The sequence below is a fragment of the Pelodiscus sinensis genome, chromosome 9 (assembly GCF_052426305.1).
Source record: "Pelodiscus sinensis isolate ZL-2025 chromosome 9, ASM5242630v1, whole genome shotgun sequence".
Taxonomy (NCBI): domain Eukaryota; kingdom Metazoa; phylum Chordata; order Testudines; family Trionychidae; genus Pelodiscus; species Pelodiscus sinensis.
The window spans coordinates 629,599-651,083 of record NC_143060.1 but is presented as its reverse complement, the minus strand read 5'-3'; the positions used below and the strand labels follow the sequence as shown (position 1 = coordinate 651,083).

The 21,485-nt window shown below is 59.4% G+C and overlaps 1 protein-coding gene across 8 annotated transcripts in view; it reads left to right on the top strand.

Moving 5' to 3' along the window:
• Positions 1 to 346: 346 nt before the first annotated feature.
• Positions 347 to 21,485, top strand: part of ELOVL1 (ELOVL fatty acid elongase 1) — a 36,709-nt gene continuing 15,570 nt past the window's right edge. The window contains exons 1-2 of one of the 8 annotated variants that reach the window (XM_075914589.2): positions 382 to 481; positions 11,827 to 11,884. The gene's annotated coding sequence lies outside the window, so the exon portion shown is untranslated. Of the gene's footprint in view, positions 482 to 8,632; positions 8,719 to 11,350; positions 11,490 to 11,610; positions 11,665 to 11,805; positions 11,885 to 20,245; positions 20,421 to 21,485 lie in introns of those variants that run through there. The other 7 variants (XM_075914592.2, XM_075914591.2, XM_075914590.2 and 4 more) reach the window with 7 other exon arrangements.

The window sequence follows — 21,485 nt, the reverse complement described above, 5'->3', positions numbered from 1 at the left end:
TGCCCCCCCGTTCCTCTGCCCCCCCGCCGAATGGCAGGCCCCCTGCCCCCCCCCCGTTCCCCTGCCCCCCCCGCCGAATGGCAGCTGCCCCCCCCCCTGCCCCCCCCGTTCCTCTGCCCCCCCGCCGAATGGCAGGTCCCCTGCCCCCCCCGTTCCTCTGCCCCCCGCCGAATGGCAGCTCCCCTGCCCCCCCCCCCCGTTCCTCTGCCCCCCGCCGAATGGCAGCTCCCCCCCCCCCTCGCCCCCCCCGGATCGCAGCTCCCCTGCTCGGAGCCGGGCCCCGCCCCGCGCTGTGCCGGGTGCCGCGCGCGGGCGGCCAGCAGGGGGCGGTGGGGGGCAGCTCGCCCCGCCCCTCTCGGGCCGGGCCGGGCCAATCAGCGGCGGCCGGGCGGCGGGGGCGGTGCCAGAGCGCTGGGGTGACAGCGCGAGGCCGCTGCATCCCGGGCAGGAAGCGCCGCGAGCTCCCGGTGGCGCCAGGCGGGTGAGTCCGGCGGGGCCTGGGCCTGGGCCTGGGCGGGGCAGCACGAGGGGGCTCCCTGCACTGCCCGGGGGTGCACTGCCCGGGGGGGGTGCAGGGCTGTACGGGGGGGGGGGGGCACTACATTGCCGTGGCGGGGGGGTGCAGGGCTGTATGGGGGGGGGCACTACATTGCCGTGGCGGGGGGGTGCAGGGCTGTACGGGGGGGGCACTACATTGCCGTGGCGGGGGGTGCAGGGCTGTATGGGGGGGGGGGGCACTACATTGCCGTGGCGGGGGGGTGCAGGGCTGTGCGGGGGGGGCACTACATTGCCGTGGCGGGGGGGTGCAGGGCTGTACGGGGGCGGCACTACATTGCCGTGGCGGGGGGTGCAGGGCTGTATGGGGGGGCACTACATTGCCGTGGCGGGGGGGTGCAGGGCTGTATGGGGGGGCACTACATTGCCGTGGCGGGGGGGTGCAGGGCTGTACGGGGGGGGCACTACATTGCCGTGGCGGGGGGGTGCAGGGCTGTATGGGGGGGGCACTACATTGCCGTGGCGGGGGGGTGCAGGGCTGTACGGGGGCGGCACTACATTGCCGTGGCGGGGGGGTGCAGGGCTGTATGGGGGGGCACTACATTGCCGTGGCGGGGGGGTGCAGGGCTGTATGGGGGGGCACTACATTGCCGTGGTGGGGGGGGGCAGGGCTGTACGGGGGGGCACTACATTGCCGTGGCGGGGGGGTGCAGGGTTGCATGGGGGGGGGTCCCTGCACTGCTGTGTCTGGGGGAGGGGGAGGATGCAGGGCTGCCTGTGGGGGGAGGGGCTCCCTGCACTGCCATGGCGGGTGTGTGTGTGTGCAGAGCTGCATGGGGGGCTGAGCCCTGCTGTGCCGGGCCATAGCTGAGGCAGGGTTCCTAGCCGTGCTAAGTGTTGGAGCCCTGGGAGGAAAGCAGGGAGATGCTGTGGGGTGAGGCACTGCCCCTCACTTGCTGGGGCTGGGGCGTGTAAACTGTGCCCCAGCACTGTGCGAGGGCCCGGTGGCTGGCAGTGGTAGCATGGTGGTCTGGCTTAGCAGGGCTTGGAACAAGCTGGAGAAGTGCTTGGGAGTCTCAGGTTGCTTCAGCCAATCTCTCAGGAGCTGTTCTGCTCATCCACTCTGACCCCTGGCATGACACAGCCCTTCCCCCCCATTACTGCATTGTGCCCATGGTGCTGCATGGGGCTAAGCCAGGCTTTTTGGAAGCCCTCAAACCTGGAGAGTCCTTTTCTCTTCTTGCAAAGCGTTCCCAGGGCCAGGCCTTCCTGAAGCCCAGTTGTCCCTCTCTGCTCTTTAGAGAAGTTTAACCCCCCTCCCAGTGATACTCCGGCTGAGGCAAGTAAGCTCCAAAGGACTCTTTGATGTGTCTTCCCGGCTCGGCCGCACGTGGTGTCACAACGGTGAGAGCGAACTATTAGCCCAGCAGGGTGTGTTCGCTATGGTATTAGCCAACTGGCATTGATATAATAGCACTTGGCATTGTAAGCCAGGCCTAGGTGAAGGACAAGTCATTGCAGGTGGAGTCAGTGGGTGGTTGTGTGGGAGAAATGGTACCAATAACCCTCAAGTTGAGCACAGGTTACCTGTTGCAGCAGGGACTCCGCTGCCCGCTATCAGCTGACAGGCCCTGGAGGCCTCGTGACACTGACTTTTGGTGGGATGCAGTGATGACACTGCAGAGGTTGTGGCAGAGGCCAGGGGCAGCAGTGAAAAAGCAGACGGGTCTGCCTGTGGGAGCCAGGGAAGAGGGTGGCTGTTGGCAGTGAGGCACTGCTGCAGTGATGCTAGAGGTGCTAGAATGGTTAAAGGCGAGGCTGAGGTGCTTGTCTGAACAGATAAGGAAGGGGAAGTGGGAGGGAGGGGGGAGAGGGCATGGAGTGGGGAGAGAGCTGTGGCAGGCGGAGGTGACGTGCCTGGAAACTGGCTTTTTGCTGAGGTGAAGTGAGGAGCGACTGACTGGACAGAAGAAAGAGCCAAAGATTCTGAGTGTACCCCTAGCTTGTGGCTCCCTGGGGAGCTGAGGTAACCCCACCCGTGCTGCTACAGCTGAGACCTCCTGGAGGTGTTGGGAGCTCTGTCCCTGCAGCACGGAGGGGCTATGCCGGAGACCTGACAGCGGCTCAGCTGCAGCATTGTAGTTGTGTGCTGGAAGGTCTGCCGTGGAGGCCTCACCCGGGTGAGCACAAGGGCCTGTGTCAGGATAGAACTCCACAAGATCTCACCGAACTGAGTGATTGGGCAAGAAAATGGCAAATGAAATTTAATGTGGATAAGTGTAAAGTAATGCACATCGGGGAAAAATAACCCAACTATACGTACAGTATGATGGGGGGTAATTTGGCTGCGACAAATCAGGAAAGAGATCTTGGAGTTATCATGGACAGTTCTCTGAAAACCTCCACACAGGGTGCAGCGGCGGTGAAAAAGGCAAATAGGATGCTAGGAATCATTAGGAAAGGGATAGAAAATAAGACCCAGAATATCTTACTGCCCCTGTATAAAACTATGGTACGCCCACATCTTGAATACTGTGTACAGATGTGATCTCCTCACCTCAAAAAAGATATTTTGGCCTTGGAAAGGGTTCAGAAAAGGGCAACTAAAATGATTAGGGGTTTGGAACAGGTCCCATGTGAGGAGAGGCTAAAGTGACTGGGACTTTTCAGTTTGGAAAAGAGGAGACGGGGGCGGAGGGGGGGATATGATAGGGGTATATAAGATCATGAGTGGTGTGGAGAGGGCGGATAAAGAAAAGTTATTTATTAGTTCCCATAATAGAAGAACTAGAGGACACCAAATGAAATTAATGGGTAGCAGGTTTAAAACTAATAAAAGAAAGTTCTTCTTCACACAGCGTGTTGTCAACCTGTGGAACTCCTTGCCAGAGGAGGCTGTGCAGGCTAGGAATAGAACAAAGTTTAAAAAAGAGCTAGATAAATTCATAGAGGTTAGGTCCATAAAAGGCTGTCAGCTGGGGGTAGGAATGGTGTCCCTGGCCTCTGTTTGTCAGAGGCTGGAGAGGGATGGCAGGAGACAAATCGCTTGATCATTGTCTTCGGTCTACCTCTGTGGGGCACCTGGTGCTGGCCACTGTCAGCAGACAGGATACTGGGCTAGATGGACCTTTGGGCTGACCCAGTACGGCCATTCTTATGTTCTTATATAGGCTCTAGTTGAGCTACCTGTTTTGTACGGCGGGTGCTGGGGGTGATGCTCTCCGAGGCCCCTTCTCTCAGAATTCATTCCCCCATCATCTCAGTTCTGTTGCTATTTAGTTTGTCTTGTAAAGACCATCCATTGTCGTAGGCCTTTGGTCGGTCTGGTTTTCTGGCTGGCTGTGGGGCTGAGATGAAAGTTTGATGTATTGCTTTTTAAATGTGGCATTTGACAAGAGCACCTAGATCCCATTCCAAGCTCCTTCTAAAAAAAGATGTTGAAAAATTGGTTAGGGTGCAGAGAAGAGCCACACAAGGAATTGAAGGGCTGGAGAAAATGCCTTAAGAGTGAGAGACTAAAAGAACTCCAGTCCAAATATTACCAAAAAAAATGGAGAGGTGGTTTAATGAGCATGTAAGTACCGCCAAAGGAAGGGGACAGCAGGTGCTGAAAGGCACAGAAGGCACCAATCGGTGGAAGCAGAAGGCAGACAATCACATTGGAAACTAGGCGCAAATGTTTCCCACTGGTGACTTACTACTCAAACAACCTCCCAAGGGATGCGGAGGCCTTTCTGGAAGAGATGCTTTAGCCTAACAAACCGATGAATGAAATTCTCTGGCCAGTGATCAACAGGAGGTCGGACTGGGGCTCTGGCTACACTGCAGTTCAAACCCACGCTGGCCCATGCCAGCTGTTTTCAGCTCCTCAGCTGCGGGGCTGGCTAACTGCAGGGTAGGCTTCTGCGCTTAAGCTGCAGTCTGAGGCACTAGGAGTGAGAGGGTTGCAGAGATCAGCTTGGAGCCTGAGCCAGGACGTCTATTGGCCGGTTAGAGCCCTGCAGCCTGGCAAGTGTCAAATGGCAGTGTAGACCAGTGCTGGGCAGCCTAGGCTAGCGAGTGGGCTGCACGGGTGGGCCACAGGATTATTGTAACCAAGATGGTCTCCAGAGACAGGGCAGTTTTACTCGCTGGGCTGTGCCGACTGACCCGTAGCCGTGCTGGGATTGGCCACAAAGGGAGCATGCGGCTCTCGGTCTGTGGTGTGTGCAATCAGCACCCACCTTGCTTCCCATGCCCTTGCAGAGACTATGAGCACATGGATGAGACTGAGCATGACATGGTGACATGGTAACACAGTGCCCCAGTGCAGCGCAAGGAAGTGCAGTGCTGGAGGCGAAAGGTGGGGGCTCATCTGAAGACCCGCTCCCCCAAATGCATTGTCTAGACCAGTACTGAAAAGTGTGGTGCTCGCTAACAGTACAAAAGAGCCGGGACAGGCCCTGTTCCAGGCAGCGTGTTGTGCTTACGCTAGCCCTGAGCACAGGCTGGGAACCTGTATCGATCACGATTTTAGATCCCCTTCTGGAGAAGGCGTCAATGAGTTCAAATGGAAGTGCCCCACCATGGGGCCCCTGAAACTGCCATCTCTCCATGGGAATCCAGTAGCTTTCTTTAGCCAGCCATCCTTCTGTTTGAGGTAAGAGGGAATCATTAGGCCATCTAGGTCAGCTGTTCCCGGCAGCGCCCGCCCGCTGGGGTTCCCTAGAAGGGAATTCCCTGCAGCAGCCAAGGTGGCAGGCAAGGCTGGAGCCGGAATAGGGCTGTGATGAGGCTGGCTCTACTGGGGCATCCTCACTGTGGCCCCGGTCCCAGCTGATGACGTGGCCGAGCAGGTGGGGCCATGTGACGAGCGGCTGTGGTGCTGAGTGAGGCCACAGCCGTGGGGTGAGCAGCTGGGGCTGGGCTGCAGCCGCCTGGTGGGTTGTAGGGCCTGCTCCAGCGGAGGGGCTGGCGCTGTGGTGGGTGGGTGGAGCCTGTTCGGGAGAAGGGAGGGGGGCTGGGGCCTGTTGCAGCTGTGTGGTGGGGGAGGCTGAGGCCTGCTGGGCAGGGGGTGGGGAGGGGGCTGGGGCCTGCTGGGGGGAGGAGGGGGCCGGAACCTGCATGGCAGGGAGTGGGATCTGCTCCATCCGGTGGATAGCTGCTCTGGCCGCTGGGGCTGAATAAAATAATGGGGGGGCTGCAGAAGTCAGGGTTGGAATGTATGCGGGGGCAGGGGTCCGTATTTTGGCAAACAGGAAATGTTTTATTTGCATGTTCGTTTGCCAGTCCGCCACAAGTTTGCCAACAGATTTGCCAGTACCCGGGATAAAAAGTGGGGAACCACTGATCTAGGTCTAGGGCAGTGGCGGACAGACTGCAGGCCCCCTGGAGTTCTGTGTGTGGCCCGCGAGTCCTCTCGTTTACCACTGCCCATAAGAATGGCCATGCTGGGTCAGACCAAAGGTCCATCCAGCCCCAGAGGGAGTGAACTGAACAGGGAAGGGTCACGAGATCTCTCGCCTGCCATCCATCCCCACCCTCTGACACACACAGGCTAGTCCCTGCAGGATTGCCAGATTCTACTGGTTTCTATGGGCCTAGAGCCTTATTCTGGGAGACCGTCTTGGTTCCAACAGCCTTGACTCACTGAGATGGAGGAGGGCCACTTGGGCGGCCCACTCCTAGATTGCCCTGCACTGATCTAGGTGCTGCTGAGATGAGGAGGTGGAAATCGCGGCCTGCTAAAGGGAAGGTCTCGGGAAGAGTTAGACTCCTGTTGGTTTGAACTCTGCACCGCTGCATTCTCTCCTCAGAACAGTAACTTGGCTGTTAATGGTAGTGATCAACGGCTCGATGGCGGTTGGTTTCTAGCGGAGTGTCCCAAGGTTCGGTTCTGGGACTGGTTTTATTCAACTTCTTTATTAATGACCTGGCTGAGGGGATGGATTGCACCCGCAGCAAGTTTGCAGGTGACACTAAGCTGGGGGGAGAGGTAGATACACTGGAGGGCAGGGACAGGGTCCAGAGTGACTTAGACAAATTGGAGGATTGGGCCACAAGAAATCTGATGAGGTTCAACAAGGACAAGTGCAGAGTCCTGTACTTGGGACGGAAGAATCCCAAGCATAGTTACAGGATGGGGACCAACCAGTTAAGTAGTAGTTCGGCAGAAAAGGACCTGGGGATGACAGTGGATGAGAAGCTGGATAGGAGTCAACAGTGTGCCCTTGTAGCCAGGAAGGCTAATGGCATATTAGGATGCATTAAGAGGAGCATTGCCAGCAGATCCAGAGATGTGATTATTCCCCTTTATTCGGCTTTGGTGAGGCCGCATCTGGAGTATTGTGTCCTGTTCTGGGCCCCCAGTTACAGGAAGGATGTGGACCCATTGGAGAGGGTCCAGTGGAGGGCGACCAAAATGATGAGGGGGCTGGAGCATATGACCTATGAGGAGAGGCTGAGGGAGTTGGGTCTGTTTAGTCTGCAGAAGCGAAGAGTGAGGGGGGATTTGAGAGCAGCCTTCAACTCCCTGAAGGGAGGTTCCACAGAGGATGGAGAGAGGCTGTTCTCAGTAGTGACAGATGCAGAACAAGGAGCAATGGGCTCAAGATGAGTTGGGAGAGGTCCAGGTTGGATATTAGGAAAAACTCTTTCCCTAGGCGGGTGGGGAAGCACTGGGCTGGGTTCCCTAGGGCGGGGGTGGAGTCTCCATCCCTACAGGTGTTTAAGTCTCGGCTTGACAAAGCCCTGGCCGGGTTGATTGAGTTGGGATTGGTCCTGCCTAGGGCAGGGGGCTGGACTTGATGCCTCCTGAGGTCTCTTCCAGCTCCATGGTTCTATGATTCTGTGAATGGTGAAGTTTGTGGCTCGTAACTGACTTTAGCAACAGTGCAGCATAATGTCGTAGTATCATAGGGTGATGTGTGGGACAGAGGGGTGGATGGGAGTGTTTGGTCTGAGAAGAGCTTTCAGATTAGCCTAGAGCTGGTGCCCTGGGAATGCTACTCTCCAGGGACTGTGCATGTACCCTCCAGCTAGCAGCTAGTTAGCTGGGCAGATGTGTCTCTGAGAAGCCAGTCCCACTCAATCTGTCAGCCAGTGAGTCCGGGGCATGCTGGTGGCCAAGGGGGGAGAGTGCAGTGTTTCTAGAAGCTGGCAGATGGGGTAGGACACGGTTGGAATAGTCAGACTGGTACAGAGATTTCTGTGGAAAGGGGGGTGTGTTTCTGCAGCGATGTGAACACCCTCCCCCCCATGGTCCCTGAAGTAAGTGTGCTCCAGCCAGCCAGGGGAAGGCTGGGGCTGATTTCCCACCCCTTCCCCTAAGAGTGGGGCCTAGCCCTGCCTCCTGGCGGATCAGTGGGGGCGGGGAGAATCAGCCCCCATGTTCCCCTGGCTGGCCGGAGCGCAAGGTGGCCCTCCAACCCTTCGCAACCCCCGTGGACAGGCCAGAGAGCGTAAGAGCCAGGGTGTGACCAGAAGTCTTTCTACAGAGCTCAGCCCTGTGGCCTGCCAGGTCTGGGGGGGGCGGGGACAAGGGTGACAGCCACAACCCAGGGAGGGGGCAGAAGTGGTCTGTGCTGGGAGGGCAGCGGTGCCTCCTCCCACAGGCCCTGCTCCACCTTAGCTGGAGGGCCCCAGGCCCTGCGCCCTCTCCCAGCCTGACCCCCCCCCCCACAGCCCTTGTTCTAGCCCCTGCCCCTCACAGTCCCAGCCCCCCCCCCCGTGTCCTCCCCCGGCCCTGTTCCAGCCCCTCCCCAGACAGCCCCCCCACCCGCATCCCCCCCCCCACCCCCGCCCCTGTTCCAGCCCCCCACCCTCGCCCCTGTTCCAGCCCCTCCCCAGACAGCCCCCCCACCCGCGTCCCCCCCACCCCCGCCCCTGTTCCAGCCCCTCCCCAGACAGCCCCCCCACCCGCGTCCCCCCCACCCCCCCCCCTGCCCCTCCAGCCCCCCCCCCTGCCCCCCAGCCCCCCCACCCGCGTCCCCCCACCCCCGCCCCTGTTCCAGCCCCCCACCCCCGCCCCTGTTCCAGCCCCTCCCCAGACAGCCCCCCCACCCGCCCGTGTTAGATCCGCCCCTGGCCGCGTGGGGCCGCGCTGTGATTGGCTCCCCGCCGGGCGGGGCGGGGCCGGGCGGACCGGGGAGGGGCGGGGCGGGCCCGCGGGAGCCCGGGCCCGGGGGGCGGGGCCAGGTCACGGTCACGTTGCGGGCGGGGGCGATTCCCTGGCTCGCCCTAGCTGTGAGCGCGGCGGGGAGCGCGCGGGGGCGCCGGGGAGCGCGCGCGGGGGGCGGTTGGCGTGTGTGTGGGGGGGGCCGTGTGTGTGTGTGTGTGTGGGGGGGGGGGGGGGTCTGGTACGTAATATGCGGGTGTGGGGGGAGTCTGGCGGGTAGCACAGGTGTCTGTGTGGGGGGGTCTGGCATGTAGTGTGCAGGTGCGTGGGGGGGGTCTGGCGGGTAGCACAGGCGTCTGTGTGGGGGGGGGTCTGGTATGTAGTGTGCAGGTGCGTGTGGGGGGAGTCTGGCGGGTAGTGTGCAGGTGTGTGTGGGGGGAGTCTGGCGGGTAGTGTGCAGGTGCGTGGGGGGGGTCTGGCGGGTAGCGCAGGTGTCTGTGTGGGGGGGGGTCTGGCATGTAGTGTGCAGGTGTGTGTGGGGGGAGTCTGGCGGGTAGTGTGCAGGTGTGTGTGTGGGGGGAGTCTGGCGGGTAGTGTGCAGGTGTGTGTGTGGGGGGAGTCTGGCGGGTAGTGTGCAGGTGTGTGTGTGGGGGGAGTCTGGCGGGTAGTGTGCAGGTGTGTGTGTGGGGGGAGTCTGGCGGGTAGTGTGCAGGTGTGTGTGTGGGGGGGTCTGGCGGGTAGTGTGCAGGTGCGTGGGGGGGGGTCTGGCGGGTAGTGTGCAGGTGTCTGTGTGGGGGGAGTCTGGCGGGTAGTGTGCAGGTGTGTGTGTGGGGGGAGTCTGGCGGGTAGTGTGCAGGTGTGTGTGTGGGGGGAGTCTGGCGGGTAGTGTGCAGGTGTGTGTGTGGGGGGAGTCTGGCGGGTAGTGTGCAGGTGTCTGTGTGGGGGGGGGTCTGGCATGTAGTGTGCAGGTGTCTGTGTGGGGGGGGGTCTGGCATGTAGTGTGCAGGTGTGTGTGGGGGGAGTCTGGCGGGTAGTGTGCAGGTGTGTGTGGGGGGAGTCTGGCGGGTAGTGTGCAGGTGTGTGTGTGGGGGGGTCTGGCGGGTAGTGTGCAGGTGTGTGTGGGGGGGGGTCTGGCGGGTAGTGTGCAGGTGCGTGGGGGGGGGGGTCTGGCGGGTAGCGCAGGTGTCTGTGTGGGGGGGGGTCTGGCATGTAGTGTGCAGGTGTGTGTGGGGGGAGTCTGGCGGGTAGTGTGCAGGTGTGTGTGTGGGGGGAGTCTGGCGGGTAGTGTGCAGGTGTGTGTGTGGGGGGAGTCTGGCGGGTAGTGTGCAGGTGTGTGTGTGGGGGGAGTCTGGCGGGTAGTGTGCAGGTGTGTGTGTGGGGGGGGTCTGGCGGGTAGTGTGCAGGTGTGTGTGTGGGGGGAGTCTGGCGGGTAGTGTGCAGGTGTGTGTGTGGGGGGGGTCTGGCGGGTAGTGTGCAGGTGTGTGTGTGGGGGGAGTCTGGCGGGTAGTGTGCAGGTGTGTGTGTGGGGGGAGTCTGGCGGGTAGTGTGCAGGTGTGTGTGTGGGGGGAGTCTGGCGGGTAGTGTGCAGGCGTCTGTGGGGGGGTCTGGCGGGTAGTATGCAGATGCGTGTGGGGGGGTCTGGCGGGTAGCGCAGGCGTCTGTGTGGGGGGTCTGGCATGTAATATGCAGGTGTGTGTGGGGGGAGTCTGGCATGTAGTATGCAGGTGTGTGTGGGGGGAGTCTGGCGGGTAGCGCAGGCGTCTGTGGGGGGGTCTGGCATGTAATATGCAGGTGTGTGTGGGGGGAGTCTGGCATGTAGTATGCAGGTGTGTGTGGGGGGAGTCTGGCGGGTAGCGCAGGCGTCTGTGGGGGGAGTCTGGCGGGTAGCGCAGGCGTCTGTGTGGGGGTCTGGCATGTAGTATGCAGATGCGTGTGGGGGGGTCTGGCGGGTAGCGCAGGCGTCTGTGTGGGGGGTCTGGCATGTAATATGCAGGTGTGTGTGGGGGGAGTCTGGCATGTAGTATGCAGGTGTGTGTGGGGGGAGTCTGGCGGGTAGCGCAGGCGTCTGTGGGGGGGTCTGGCATGTAATATGCAGGTGTGTGTGGGGGGAGTCTGGCATGTAGTATGCAGGTGTGTGTGGGGGGAGTCTGGCGGGTAGCGCAGGCGTCTGTGGGGGGAGTCTGGCGGGTAGCGCAGGCGTCTGTGTGGGGGGTCTGGCATGTAGTATGCAGGTGCGTGTGGGGGGAGTCTGGCGGGTAGTGTGCAGGCGTCTGTGTGGGGGGGGTCTGGCGGGTAGTGTGCAGGTGTGTGTGGGGGGGTCTGGCGGGTAGTGTGCAGGTGTGTGGGGGGGGGTCTGGCGGGTAGTGTGCAGGTGTGTGTGGGGGGAGTCTGGCGGGTAGTGTGCAGGCGTCTGTGTGGGGGGGTCTGGCATGTAGTATGCAGGTGTGTGTGGGGGGAGTCTGGCGGGTAGCGCAGGCGTCTGTGTGGGGGGGGTCTGGCATGTAGTATGCAGGTGTGTGTGGGGGGAGTCTGGCGGGTAGCGCAGGCGTCTGTGTGGGGGGAGTCTGGCATGTAGTATGCAGGTGCGTGTGGGGGGAGTCTGGCGGGTAGCGCAGGCGTCTGTGTGGGGGGAGTCTGGCGGGTAGCGCAGGCGTCTGTGTGGGGGGTCTGGCATGTAGTATGCAGGTGTGTGTGGGGGGAGTCTGGCGGGTAGCGCAGGCGTCTGTGTGGGGGGTCTGGCATGTAGTATGCAGGTGCGTGTGGGGGGAGTCTGGCGGGTAGTGCAGGCGTCTGTGTGGGGGGGGTCTGGCTGCCCTGCCCAGTGTGAGCCTCCCCACACCCATCCATCCAACCGTCGGGTGTTGAGCAGCCTCCCCATTCACATGGAGGGCGAGTGCAGGCACGTGCTGAGGACACTTGGGTCTCCAGGCACTGCCCTGCCCCCAGCAGTCCTGCCCGTTCCCTGGGCCCTGACAGTCGGAGCTGCTCCTGTCACGTGGGTGCCACAGATTGCTCAGCGTGTCCCTCCTCCAGCTACTCCCATCTCCTCTGCCTGGCCTGCTCTGGCTGCCTTGGCAAGTACCTGATGGCTCCACCTCTTCTGAGCATCTCACCTGGGCCAGGAGCTCTTCCCTAGGGCCACTCCCACTCTCCTGGCTGGACCATTCTCCCTGATTCCAGCTCTTGCTACTCAGCGCTCTCCTTCCTGTTCTAAGGGGTTTCCTGTCTTGTTCCAGCTAGCAGCAGAAGAAATCGCAAGCCCATCCCTGAGCGCCAGCTTTGTCTGGAGAAAAGGTAACGTTCCACTGGGACGCGCCAGAGGGGTTCCACACCTCCAAGCTGCATGCGCTGTGTGAAGCAGGACTTGGGCTCCGCGGATGAGGGAGTTGAGGGGAATTTTTTGGGGGCACAGAACAGCAAATGTTCACGTGACTTTTCCCAACTGTCCCGGTGCCCCTCTTGTTGCAGGGCAGCTTACCAGTCCATGCGTGGCACCTGCTGCAGGCTCAGCTGCATTCTGACTCTTGGGATTGGCTGCCGGCTCCATGGCATGAGAGCGCCGTGTCCCTTCCAGGCCATGGCATCAATGTCCCATTGAGAGATTCCTTGCTCTCCCCCCCCCGTGCCGGATGGCAGTGCCAGGCCTTGTGCACGGCCTGGAATGAAGCTTGGCTTTCATGAGAGCCTGTGCGTGTAGGTGCATGGCCTTTGTGTGGGTCTCTCGGGAACATCTGTGGGAAGGAGACTCTTGGGACTGGCGCTGGGGGGCCAGTGCCGGATTGAAGGAGGCTTGTGGAGTTCTTGTGCGTTAGGGGATCAGTGCTGTGCTTGTGCAGAGAGGGGGTGGAGGAATTTCGAATCTCCTGGACCATATAATTAAGTGGCTATCAGCCCCCATTCTTGGGCAGGACTGGCAGTGACTCAGCAGCTGACTGGCCCGCCCCTTCCCCTTCTGCCTGTGGTTGCCTTTCCTGAGAGGCTTCTTGGGGTGTGGCCAGTGCATGGTGGGTGGTAGGGAACTATGTGCAGAGGCGCTGTGGCTCTGGTGGGCGTTCTTGTGTGCCTGTACTGACTCCTGCTCCCTGGCAGTCTCTCTAGTGCTCTGTGCAGCTTCCCCTGGGATCACTTGCTCTGCTTTGTTCCCTTTGCCTGGGGAAGTGGGGGAGTTCAGGGTGCTGGTCGGGGTGAGGTGGCATGAAATGGGAGAGGTGCTCGAGGAAACTCTTCCTGTCAGTAAGCCGAAGAGAGTCTCCTTGGGAAGGCCTTTGCCATAGGGAAGCGGGTACTGCTGCACCCCCAGCCTAGCACCTGGCATCCCTACTGCCGACCCTGGGCCTCAGGTTTTTGGCTGCCAGCCCCTGTGCTGGGGGTTCTGTTGCCAGTCCCGCGTGCTCAGGTGCGGTCAGAGCTCTGCACACAGCGAGGGAGCAGCCAAGAACCCGACTGTTGGCCTTGTGTGCTGGGGTTTTGCCCTCGGCCTCAGCTGGGAGTGGGGTGCATGGGGCAAGGAGGCTCTGTTCTTGCACCACTGTGCCATTGTGTGGGTGGCAGGTATGCCTCCTGCTGCAGGGGGTAAGGACCCTGGGCTGGGCCTTGTTCCCACATGGCAAATGCGGCCAGGGCAGATTCTTGGCTGGGCTGACCTTCCAGCCAGACCTGCTGAACAGCTGCCTGACTCAGACGGGCCGCCTAGTGCTGGACCCTATCTCCTGAGCCTGGGTGGGCAGCCTAGTGCTCAAGGGCTGGCTGCGCGGAGGTTGTAGCTCTGGCTGGCACTCAGGCTAGCCACCGAGCTCAGCCTGGGGGCTCGGGGAGGAGCGGTGGGTGGTTTGCTACAGGAGTGCCTGGGCTGGAAAGGCTGCAGTGGAGCGATGGAGGGAGATCTCCATCGCTGTAGTAAATGCCCTTCCCCAGAGCTGGGGGTTAGATCGGTAACGAGACGGCGACCTGGCCATGTCTACCCTAAAGCTTGGCTCCTTCAGACTCCCTGAGCAACGTCTCCCCACGTGTTGGTCGGGCTCGGGGCCTCCTGTTTGCACAGGGTGATGGCAGAGGCAGAGCGTTCTCTCCCTGCAGCTGGCCTGTGTACGGGGCGGGCCCAGGCTCTGGTCGGCTGCAGAGAGCAGAGGGATGAAGGGGGAACATGGGTCTGACCAAAGGGCCATGTAGCCCAGTGTCTGTCTGCTGCCAGTAGCCAATCCCAGGTGCCCCAGAGGGAGTGAACAGAACACGGAATCCTCCAGCGATCCCTCCCTGTCGCCCATTCCCAGCCCCTGACAGACAGACTAGGGTCACCTCCCTGCCCAGCCTGGCTAAGAGCCATCGAGGGACCTGTTCCCCATCAATCTTTCTAGTTCTTTTTCTAGGACGTTTCTGTTAAAGTCCTAGTCTTTACAACCTCCTCTGGCAGGGAGTTCCACAGGTTGACTGTGTGTTGCATGAGGAGACACTTCCTTTGGTTTGTGTTAAGCCTGCTCCCTATTAATTTCATTGGGTGACCCCTAGTTCTTGTGTGATGGGGTGCTGTTGTATGGAGCCAACAGGAGCATAAGCCCTCAGAAAGGCTAGTCCATGTGTGGATTAGATTGTGGCCTGTGTGCACCCTGCCATGGCGCAGCTGTTGGAAGGAACCTTGCCCTTTCCTGTCAGACAGGTGGAACAGGTTGAAATGCTCCTGGGAAGAAGCCAGTCCCTGAGAACAGGACCATCTCCATGCAGGAAGAGCAGAGATGCTAGGCTCTGGGAACGTAGCTGGCCCTGCTGCACCAGAGTGCAGGGGCTGTCTGATCCTGGTCAGACTGAGTGTGAGTACTCTGTTCCACGGCTGCCTTAGAGCATGTGTTAGCGCTAGTGGAGGAGGGGACCTGTGTGGAGCAGGTTCTCATGGGTTCTTCACTTCCTGCCCTGTGACGGGATCAGCCACCCTGGGATGGAGCAAGGTCGCTGTTCCCTGGAGTGGAACCAGAGAGCGTACAGCAGAGGGTGCCAGGGCTGGTCAGCGAGCTCGCTCCCTGTGGCTTAAAGCATCTCTTAGGCAACTGCCAGTAGCACTGGCCATGGGACAGCTGGGCTGGCCCATCTCATCCAATCTGTGACCCTGAACATCAGCCGGTGGCCCCGGGAAGCTGCAGTCAGGCTCTGAGCGGATAGGTGCATCCCAGTGGGCACGGAATCCAAAGGCTGCTTTGGATCACAGGCGTATGGGGCTGCAGGGTGGACAGGCTTTCCCAGTCCCTGTCGCCAGTTCTGCTTGGGGTGTGAAAGGTTAACCGGTGGTTCTGGTTAACTGGTGGGGGCTGGAGCAGCTCCCCCTCCAGCCCTACAAGTGGCCTGTGTGGGCAGGGGCTGCTCCAGCCACCCAGAGCTGCCCCTGCCTGTAATGTGCCCGTTGTGGACAGGGCTGGGCTGAAGCAGTCCCCTTGTCTGCCCCCCAATCAGCTCACCAGTTAAGCATCATGTTTAACCAGGTAACCAATTCAACAGGATTTTATTTCCCTAATTTCTGTCTCTGTGGCCTTGAGCTGTCTGTCTCTCCATGGTGGAGGTGTGGACTGGGAGGGGCCCTGTCCTCGTTGGCTGCTCAGTGCCTTGGGTTTACTGGGACATGTGACTTCCCTGTAGGAGTGAAATCCCTCCCAAGGGTTGACACCAAATACTCTTTGCCCTACATAAAGGGGGAGGGGAGAGTTAGAGGTCTGTCCCCACTCCAGAGCAGGGCAGGTTGAGGGGAGAGACAGGGAGTTGCAGAAGTGCATTCCATAGCCTAGGTCTGGCTCCTCAGTAAACTTTTTTTCCTGCTCTCTTTCCATGCTCTTGTAGCTGGCCGATAGCTGCATTCTGCTGGGAGGTGTGTTTGCAAAGGGAGAGGTGCCTCTCAAGTAGCCAGGCTGATCCCATGGTGGGCTTTCAGGAGCCAGCCAGACCCCTTGAAGTCCTTCTGGTGGTTCTTGATTTCCAGAACTCTTCAGTGTGCCTGTGCCTTCTCCACACTCGGTTCGGTCCCCGTGTACATGTGATGCTTTGGCTGGGGGCTAGCCAGGCCAAGAGAGCCAGTGGTAACTAGCTAAAGGGCCGGACCCAGCAGTCAGAGTGGAATTTGCACTCCTGTGTTTCATCTAACCCAGGCAAAGCCCTGTCTATTCCCACTGCGGAGTGGGCCCCTCTGGGGCTTTGGCCTCTGCCTCTGAAAGGTTGACAGCCTAACCCATGTGCCTGTCAAGAAGCTGTAACTGTACTTTTCTGTTTGTCCACATCCTCACTCCCTTCTGTCTCCCCACCCAGCTCCTTCCTATCCACCCCTCAGACTTGTGCAGCACTGCTGGGTTCCACCGCCGTAGTCCTCCTTGGGCTGGGCGTCTGTGCTCTAATCTCCTGCCCATCCATTTGCTGTTGGAGTTTCCACACCCCCCAGCGGCTGCAGGAAGTGCTCTTGCTCTGATCTTCCTTCCTCCTCCCCGTGCTCTGCCCAAGCCTTTCTGGTTGCTGCTCCGTCCCTCCTGCTGGTGCAGACTGACGCACTTCCTGTGGTGGGACAGTGAGAATCCAAGGAGACATTCACACGGCCGGAAGTGACATGGCTGAGCCAGGCTGAGGCACAGACTTACGTTTGCAGGGCTCGGGCTCCAGGCATAGAAACTAGCAATGGGCGTGTTCCCACCCAGGCTCTGAGACTTGGCCACTGGGAAGGGGTGAGGGGACTCTCCAAGCCCAGGCTGCAGCCTGAGCAAAGACCTGTGCTTCTATTTTTATCCCCATCGCACAAGCCCCGCAAGCATGAGTCAGTGGACTTAGGCCTGGAGACTTGCTGCTGCCCCTCCCCCCCTCCCCCCAGTGTGTGCTGAGTGCCCATTCTTGGCAGGAGCCGCTGAACGTCAGGGGAGGAGGGAGCAGCTCTGTGGCCCAGCACTACATCTCAGCGTGCAAGAGGTGCTTGGCTTGTGCCAGGAGGCTGGGAGACTAGCCCGCCGCTTCCTGGGCTTCCTGCCTTGGGGAGGGGTTGGTCTCCTGAGGGGTGACACTCACAGAGCACTTTGCCCTTCTCTGACATTTCCCCCAGGCCACGGAGGGTCGAGGCAGCGCCGCTGCGTCTGCCCCAGGCCACGGAGGGGGCGAGGGTGGTACTGAAACACTCGCCCTTTGCAGCTGGGGAGCCTGGCTTGCGGGAATGGGTAGTGACTTGCCTGCTGTCACTGGTGATTCTGCCGTAGAGCAGGACTGAAACGCGCAGAAGGGCTGCCAGTAGGGCTGTGAAGTCCTGTTTCATTGGTTAATCATAATGTTTAACCGATGAAAGGGGGGGGACCACTCCAGATGGGCTGGACACCCTTTCCCTCCCTCCCTCGTGGGAAGGAGCTGCTCCAGTCCAGCGAGAGTAGCCCCTGCCTGCAGCCCCATGCCACAAAGAAGGGCTACTCCGACTGGGCTGGAGCGCCCCTATCCACAGTGGGCCCCACAGGGCTAGAGCAGCCCCCTGCCTGTGACAGGTGGGGAGCAACTCAACCCCCACCAGTTAACGGGTGATGTTTTCTGGTCCCGGTTAAGCATGCTGCTCACCAGTTAACCTTTCGCATCTCTAGCCGCTTCTTTGCTTCAGTCTTCACGGCTGAGGACGTTGGGGAGATTCCCAAACCTGAGCCGTCCTTTGTAGGTGACAAATCTGAGGACTTGTCACAGACTGAAGTGTCAGTAGAGGAGGGTTTGGAACTAATTGATAAACTGAACAGTAACAAGTCACCGGGACCGGACGGCATCACCCAAGAGTTCTGAGAGAACTCAAATGGGAAATTGCAGAGCTACTAACTGTGGTGTGTAACCTAGTCTTCAAATCAGCTTCTGTACGCAGTGACTGGAAGGTCGCTAATGTGACGCCAATATTTAAAAAGGCTCTAGAGGCGATCCTGGCAATTACAGACCGGTAAGTCTAATGTCAGTACCGGGCAAATTAGCTGAAACAATAGTAAAGAATAACATTGTCAGACACGTAGAAGAACATAATTTGTTGGGCGAAAGTCAGCATGGTTTCTGTAAAGGGAAATCCTGTCCTACTAATCTATTGGAGTTCTTTGAAGGGGTCAACAAACAAGCGGACAAGGGGGATCCAGTAGATATAGTATACTTAGATTTCCAGAAAGTCTTTGACAAGGTCCCTCACCAAAGGCTCTTGTGTAAATTACATGGCCATGGGATAAGAGGGAAGGTCCTTTCTTGGATTGAGAACTGGTTATAAGACAGAAAACAAAGGGAAGGAATAAATGGTAAATTTTCAGAACGGAGAGGGGTAACGAGTGGTGTCCCCCACGGGTCAGTCCTAGGACCAATCCTGTTCAACTTATTCATAAATGATCTGGAGAAAGGGGTAAACATGGAGGTGGCAGAGTTTGCAGACGATACTAAACTGCTCAAGGTAGTTAAGACCAAAGCAGACTGTGAAGAACTTCAAAAATAACCCCAAATATACATATAACTAGCCAATTAGCCCATCATAAGATGGGATTTTCAGGTCTCTCCTCCACGTCGGTCTTCTCTCCTGAGTTTCCGGTCTCTTGCTCCATGTCTCTCTCTCTTTCCTCCTCCTCCTGCCTCCCCCTCTCTCTCAGCTCTCCTCCGTCTTCTGCCTCTCTTTCCGTCTTTCTCTTCTCCCCCTCCTGCCCCCCCCCTCTCTCTCTCTCTTTCCTCCTCCTCCTCCTCCTCCTCCTCCCCCCCCCCCCCGGCTCTGTTGGGGATGCACGCTCATCCAGGCCCCGCCCTGGGCATGTACATTACCACCCCGCCCCCCTTTGCCTCCCGCTGTGGCGCTCAACTGACTTCTGCACCGCTCAGCCGGGCCGCTGCGCAGGAGCAAGCGGCGTAAACGGCCATTCTCTCTTCTCCTCCCACTGCCTCGCCGTCTCTCTCAGCTCTCGTCCGCCTCCTGCCTCTCTCTTTCTCTTCTCCCCCTCCCACCTCTCACTTTGTCTTTCTCTTCTCCTCCTCCTGCTGCGTGTCTCACTCACGCTCTCTCTTGCTGTCCTCCGCCTCCTCCGTTCTCCGCTCTTTCTCCTCCGCGTCCTCTGTCTGCTCCGCTTTCCTCCTTTTGCATCCGGCGCCCTTTCCTGACTTCAGAGATGCACGCTTGTCCAGGCCCCACCCCCGGCTGTTCCCTCCCACCGTGGCGCTCGGCTGACTTCTGCGCTGCTCAGCCGGGACGCTGCATGGGGAGCGCGAGCCCCAAACGACTGCTTACGCCGCTTGCTCCTGCGCGGTGTACCGGCTGAGCGGTGCAGAAGTCAGCCGAGGGCCACGGCGGGAGGCAACAGCGCCGCCCAGAGGGAACTGCCAGCGTTTCAGCGTTAGTCACAGGCATTGGGCTACTGTATATGATATGGGGGGACTAATTCAGCTACAACTAAACAGGAAAGATCTTGGAGTCATCGTGGATAGTTCTCTGAAGACGTCCATGCAATGTGCAGCGGCAGTCAAAACAGCAAACAGGATGTTAGGAATCATTAAAAAAGGGATAGAGAATAAGATGGAGAATATCTTATTGCCCGTATATAAATCCATGGGACGCCCGCATCTGGAATACTGCCTACAGATATGGGCTGCTCATCTCAAAAGATCTACTGGCATTAGAAAAGGTTCAGAGAAGGGCAACTAAAATGATGAGGGGTTTAGAACGGGTCCCATATGAGGAGAGATTAAAGAGACTGGGACTTTTCAGCTTGGAAAAGAGGAGACTAAGAGGGGATAGGATAGAGGTCTATAAAATCATGAGTGGTGTGGAGAAAGTGAACAAGGAAAAGTTATTGACTTGTTCCCATAATAAAAGAACTAGGGGCCACCAAATGAAACGAATGGGCAGCAGGTTTAAAACAAATAAAAGGAAGTTCTTCTTCACACAGCGCACAGTCATCTGTGGAACTCCTTGCCCAAGGAGGTTGTGAAGGGTAGGACTACAACAGGATTTGAAAGAGAACTAGATAAATTCATGGAGGTTAAGTCCATAAATGGCTATTAGCCAGGCTGGGTAAGGAATGGTGTCCCTGGCCTCTGTCTGTCAGAGGGTGGGGATGGATGGCAGGAGAGAGGTGGCTTGATCCTTCCCTGTTCGATTCACTCCCTCTGGGGCACCTGGCATTGGCCACTGTGGGCAGACAGGACACTGGGCTGGAAGGACCTTTGGTCTGACCTGGTATGTCCGTTGTGTGCGGTGGAATCCCAGGACCTCAATGCCCCACATGGAGTTTCCTAAACTTTCCCTGTTGACACTTGTGCTCTGGAGGAATGGCTGCAGAGCAATCAGGGAGTTCTCAGCTCACTAGCGTGTGGCCCCAGCGAGCCTGACATGCTGGGGTTCAAAAGCCATCCCTGCCTGCTGGTTGGGAGCAGCCTCGCGTGACGGCTTGCCTAGGTAGTCTGAGCCAAACTCTGCAGGCTGTGTGCATAGGAGACCAGGCTCCTGAAGTGTTCAGTGTGGAACCCTGCCAGGCATGCACTGACCACTGTGCTCCAGCAGAGCCCTTCCGTTCCTCTGTCTTGGAGCCTTGCACCAGGCACGCGGACTCCAAGGGCAGGACAGGAAAGTCACCTTTCCCCTAGTTGAAAGCTGCCGAACTGGTTCGGCCAGGCTTGAATCCAACTGGCTGGTGCCGCAATGCCGTAGTTTTCTGCTGGGTGCGATAGACTGCCAAGCCGTCTGCATGGCATCCCTCCACAGCTGCCCTGACAGACGCGGGGCTCAGCGCCTCTGGCTTGCAGGCTCGAGGGAAACGAGACTGCAGCAGGCCTCCAAGCAGCATGACCCCTTGGCTACTTCTCCCCTTTGTGAGTTGGAAATCTCCTTCTCTGCCAGGTAGGCGGTAGGGAACAGCTCTGGGTTCAGTGCCATTTTCCTCCCTTTTGGGTTCTTGCTCCCCCCTCTAAGGAGCAGAAATTGAGAGTGTGCCCTGAGCACGCTGGGGAAGAGAGGGGCTTGGTTGTCCCATAATACTGAGTGCCAGGTGCTGCGTGTAGCATGTCCTTGCCTGGCTTTGGCTTGTCATCCCTCACCTGGGCAGCATCTGTGTGGCTGTGTCCGTGACTGACCTGATCGTTGCCACTACCGTCTGCCAGGTCCCCAGTCTTTTCTCCGGCGTGGGGCGTGCTGCCTAGCACAGGCATGCTGGAACCGTGCCTGCAGGTCTGGCGTGTGGCATCCCTTCCCTTCCCTTCAGCCCTCCACCACGTGCACCTCTACTGCTGCCTCTCGGCTGGGCGTTCCGAAAGGGCCCGTTGCTGTGCCCGTGGGACGCTGACGGCGCACAGGCGCTGGGCCCTTGCTCCCTCTGATGTGTGCTTGGGCTGGCACTCCAGTAGCAGCTTGTGTCTGTTGGGGCCGTGCACTTCCAGTGAAACGTTACCTGGTAAGTGTAACCGGTTAACTGCTCCTGTGGCAGGGGCCGGAGCAGCCCCTGTGCCTCCCAGAGGGTCCAGCCAGGAAGGAGCAGCTCTCTGGCTGTGGCAGGATGCTGCTCCAGCCTGGCCAGGCCTGCCATGCCATGGGCTGGTTTAGCCAGGCTGGGTTGGGAGGCGGGGGCCAGCTCTGCCCACACCTGTAGCCTGGCCCGAGGGACCCTAGCAGGCTACAGCAGTGCGTCAGTAGGGGGAGGCTGCTCCAGCCGGGCCTGCCTGCAGCAGCCTCTAACCGGTTACCCTGGTAAGTGTGCCATAAAGCGAATGCTTCCTGGGTAACCTGTTAACCCTTTACACTCCTAGTCTGAGCACCCGTGTTGCCCTGCGTGGAGGGGAGGGCTCCCACCTGCTGCTGTCTGAGGAGGCGGAGCACCTCTCCCATCAGTGTGAAGTGCGCACCTGCTCGTGGGGACAGCTCCTTGCCCGGCTGCCCTGGTGCAGTGTTCAGTGGACTTGGCTGGGGAGT